Source organism: Mizuhopecten yessoensis, unplaced genomic scaffold (assembly GCF_002113885.1).
Source record: "Mizuhopecten yessoensis strain PY_sf001 unplaced genomic scaffold, ASM211388v2 scaffold10651, whole genome shotgun sequence".
Taxonomy (NCBI): domain Eukaryota; kingdom Metazoa; phylum Mollusca; class Bivalvia; order Pectinida; family Pectinidae; genus Mizuhopecten; species Mizuhopecten yessoensis.
The window spans coordinates 412,336-417,222 of NW_018408653.1; positions in this window are offsets into that span (position 1 = coordinate 412,336).

The following is a 4,887-nucleotide window of genomic DNA, read 5'->3' on the forward strand; positions in this document are numbered from 1 at the left end:
TATATAATTACGCTGACTTAAATGATCTCTCAGTTACTGTAATATATAAGTACGCTGACTTAAATGATCTCTCAGTTTCTGTAACATGTAAGTACGCTGACTTAAATGATCTCTCAGTTTCTGTAACATGTAAGTACGCTGACTTAAATGATCCCCCAGTTACTGTAATATATAAGTACGCTGACTTAAATGATCTCTCAGTTTCTGTAACATGTAAGTACGCTGACTTAAATGATCCCTCAGTTACTGTAACATGTAAGTACGCTGACCTAAATGATCTCTGAGTTACTGTAATATGTAAGTACGCTGACTTAAATGATCCCTCAGTTACTGTAACATGTAAGTACGCTGAACTAAATGATCTCTGAGTTACTGTAATATGTAAGTACGCTGACTTAAATGATCCCTCATTTACTGTAATATATAAATACGCTGAACTAAATGATCTCTCAGTTACTGTAACATGTAAGTACGCTGACTTAAATGATCTCTCAGTTACTGTAACATGTAAGTACGCTGANTAACATGTAAGTTCGCTGAACTAAATGATACCTCAGTTACTGTAACATGTAAGTACGCTGACTCTGTGTAAGATTCCCATACAGAAAGAAACGTGAACACCACCTGTAAGTATCTAGAGAAACAATAGACCTACAGGAACGTTATTAGGGATACGGTCAATATTACAGTTGTAGATCTTTGGGAATGACCTCTTTGGTATTCTCTGCATAAATATAATCATTTAAAATTGATCAAATTCTCAGCTTACAACAAATATCTTATTGAATTAATTGATGAAACGTAACTGAATAACTTACAATTACATATACTATGATATTGATTTCTACCAGAAGACATCTTTCTTCTATTATTCTTTATTGATTTTAAATTAATCCGTACCCTTCGAATTTTGAAATTCGTATAGAATTAAGTGTTTTATGCACATAATAATTATGCTTCGACACTAGATTAGACTAATTTGGATTTCCACTGACGAAACAGCTGTATGGTCAGTGTAATTCATTTCTTGCATACTGTATCAAATAACAAAATGTGTAAGTGCAGTCAGCTTGTGTGTGAGTGTGAGTGTAATGTTTGTATAGCGAGGTACAAAACCGGATTACAAAGTCACGAAGTGAAGTACAAAAGCAAAGGGAAATACTGTTTCCCGTTACCTAGCCTTTGCTATGCTACAACTTGCATCTGCGTACACTTCATTCCCCTCCCCTCCGCCACGGGCCTTTAAACGAACCCCACTCCCCCTTCCCCGTCCTTCTCGAGATACCCCTCATTTTGATAAAACAACGTCGGTGACCTCACTTTGTCCAATTATCGTTTCTTTACTATAGTTGTTGTTGGATATATTCGATAGATTTCAAACTGAATTAGGTTTTTAAGTGCGAAAAAAAGTTATAATAATCAATCTTGCTCTATTATATATGTCTACGAGTCCTCACCTTGTTGACTCATTACTTGTAAAGAAACTGTACCTCGCAGTGTCATGTAAACCGGTTTAGGTGTGAAGGTGTGTCACGGTTGCCTTTTAACTTTGCTGACGTGTCTATCCTACTTAATAAAGATGTTTGTGTGAACGAACAGTCGGTAGCGCTAGTAGCTGTACTAACTTAAAGTACGGCGGTGTCATCCAGGCAGAAATAGAAATATAAAGTAAAAAGATTTCACACGCCTAATGGGACTAGGGCGTTCTATTGAACGATATCTTTATTGATGTAAAAATGGTAAGTGGATCAGATAAATTGCATTAAAGTGGAAAAAAGATAATTGAGAGGTCTGGACATACATTCTTGATAAAATAGTAAACTGTTATTGAACATAGGTGATACAAGTTCAGAATATTTAATAAGACACCTTTACTGAAACGGGTGATTTTAAGGGCTTTTAGATCAATCTAGAGTTTGTTTTGGTTATCTTTTCATCCTTTATAAGTAAAAAATTATCTTCATTTTCGATGAACAGAATTGAATCAACAATACCAGGTTATAATGTCACGAAAATGACATTATAAAATAGTAGTTTTCTGATAGTTCGTTTTCCCCTATGGGTTACGTAGTTGTAATCAGATTCACTTTAAATTTAAACTTAACATAGATAGTCTGAAAACTCTTCAGTTTTGAAATTTACGTTGTAAAATTTTGTGTTATTTAAAATCTAATATTTTTTTCGTTTTTATTTGTAAAAATCGTCTAAATTGCATGTGGCAGGCCTTACTCAACCTCCGACATCTTAATACGCTTGCTTTTTCTGCAAGCTTTATTTCCACGTATGCGTGACATTTATTCTCTGGACAAATCCACACTCAGTTATGTGTTATGCGACTCGACTATCAAGTTTCCATTGTGTTGTTATTTGAAAACTTCATGGTAAAAGTCAAGTCTAATATCGGTTTTAACGAACCGTTTCTAACTTAATCTGCAGGGAAAAATTACCCAAACAAAGATGAAGGCAACTTTATTGAATTGTCGCCATTGTTTTGCCGAATATGAAGTTTTAAAGTATTTAGTATATTATTTTGGGTTTTGAACAGTAACGATGTTCACACGGTCCATGGTGAGGTCACTCAATGACACCGCGTGATCGATGGCAACTAATAATAGCTCAGTAGTATTCAGCAAGGCAGATGTATACATTGACACTTTGGAATTCACGCCTGTTTTGAATATACACTTTCATGTAGGTGTTAGGTTGTACCTGTTCAGTGTATCATTTTATTTTCATTGGGATAAAAGAATTTTTTTTAATAAGTTAAAGAACTTTATCCTACTTCAGGAAACAACTGTATAGAACTCCACCGTGGTTTGCCATTCAGTAACCCCTTCTCATTTCAGGTCTGAATATAACCATTGCAGAATTTGGCCATTTTGCTTAATTTGACCGGGTAGCGCAGTTTGTTAGAGTGACCGTTCCGTGATTGGAGGTTCTTGGTTCGAATCCAGGTCTAGTCTGTTGATCTATTTTGCTCTCCTGCTACATAAAAGATTACATTTTCCTTATCACGATTTTGTAATTGTTTTTTTTCTTCTTTTTTTCTCTCTTAATAACAGGAGGAAATCCTTTTTTCTCACGTGTTTTTTGTTTTAGTTCTGAAGATCTGTTTAAAGCTCAGAACTATCATGATAAAAAAAATGTAGCTAATTTTTTTTTGGTGTGTCGGTGAAAAATAACAAAACAAAATCTTATTTTATGCAACAATACTAATGGCTGTACTTCATCAGCTCTAAAAAAGTTCCTTGGATTTCCCAGAGTTACGTTTTTTAATTTTATCATTATCATTATTTTTATATTGGTTTTATAATCATGCTAGGGATAATACGTTCCCAGAGAATACATGTAGCTACAGCTTTAGCAGTGTTACGGGGCCTTATCGCTATAGAACACCAATGGATATAACCATGATGTACAAAGTGTGTAGGCAGCACGGGTGTTTGATTAAACATTTGACTGGTTTGTATTGAATGTATTTCAGCAAATTGCTTGGATCTGATATTTGTATACTTGTGTTATCAAAAGCTTGATGCGGTCTCTTTGAATTTTGGGGATTACCGTACCTGGTAAGAAACATATAAGACTCGGAGGTAAGCCATTTGCTTGCATCAATCAAAAATACGTTTATTTTTCACCGAAATCTCCACCCCTCTACCTCAACACACCCAATCATTAAGAACTGCCAATCACAATCCGTTATATTATCATCAACTGAATCGGTGTCATTGCACACACTTCTTTCCACACATCATAAAAATTATGGGCAATTGCTTAAATTACGTCATTTTGTTTCAGGAACATCGCTTGCGTTAGCGATACAAAAACTCCAATTCTTCAAGCATGCGATTCAACGCATGCTAGTGTCATGTTAAGTGAAGTTCTGCATACCCCAATTAATGAACGCCTAAATGGAATTCTCTAGTCTGACCATGATAGTTATCGAAAATCAAGAGAAATGACAGGACAACATATTTTTTTAGTGGACCGTCGTCAGAACCAATGTTTGCTTCGCATGATTGTTGGAAGGAAATGTTGAAATTATGGAATTTGTACATTAAGCACAACCAATTTGTGTGAATTAAGAAGTCAAATATACGTATTTACTTTAATGAACGCAAATTGTTTACATCCTATATAAGATAAAATCCCAACAGGTTTCGTACCACTAGTGAGGTTAAATGATTCCCTCCCAACCCTGTATCCACGTGTTTGTTAAGTTGTTAACATTACAGACAGCGCTATTCAGTAATGTTCATTTTGTATAGAACTATCTTCACAACATCTCTGGTATTTTACTGGACTGGATGGAATTAATGATTGCTACTCTCTAACCTGTTCATTTTTTTTATAGTAACATGATTATTCTAAAATGCTTTGCTAACTAAATTTTAAGAGAATCATCTCCAATAATAGATAATAATAACTACATTTTCCCATATGAACCATATCAAATGTTATATCGTAAACGATATTAACGTGGCTCCCGTCAATTCTAAACATTCAATTAATTCACATAAGTGGTAAGATTATAAGATCCGTAGCTAATTGCACATTGGATATTTGTAGCTCTTTTTTGGCTGTTCGATATTTACCAGTAAACAACCCTAAACGATAAAAACAAGTAGAGCAGAGGAAAGTCACAATATCGTGGTCATATCTTGCCCTCCACCCCTAACCATCAAACCAAACGATATGTTCGGGCTTTTTTTCGGCGACCGTCTGATCTGCGGCCTGACTTATGAGGATAATGTTCCCTACTCGTCAATAACCTTCACCCATATACCCTAACAGTTTCAATCCCCCAACCCCCAATCACTTAGCCATTTTCCCACCCCGAATCAGTTAGCCCATTTCCCAACCCAAGCCAGTTAGACCATTTCCCCC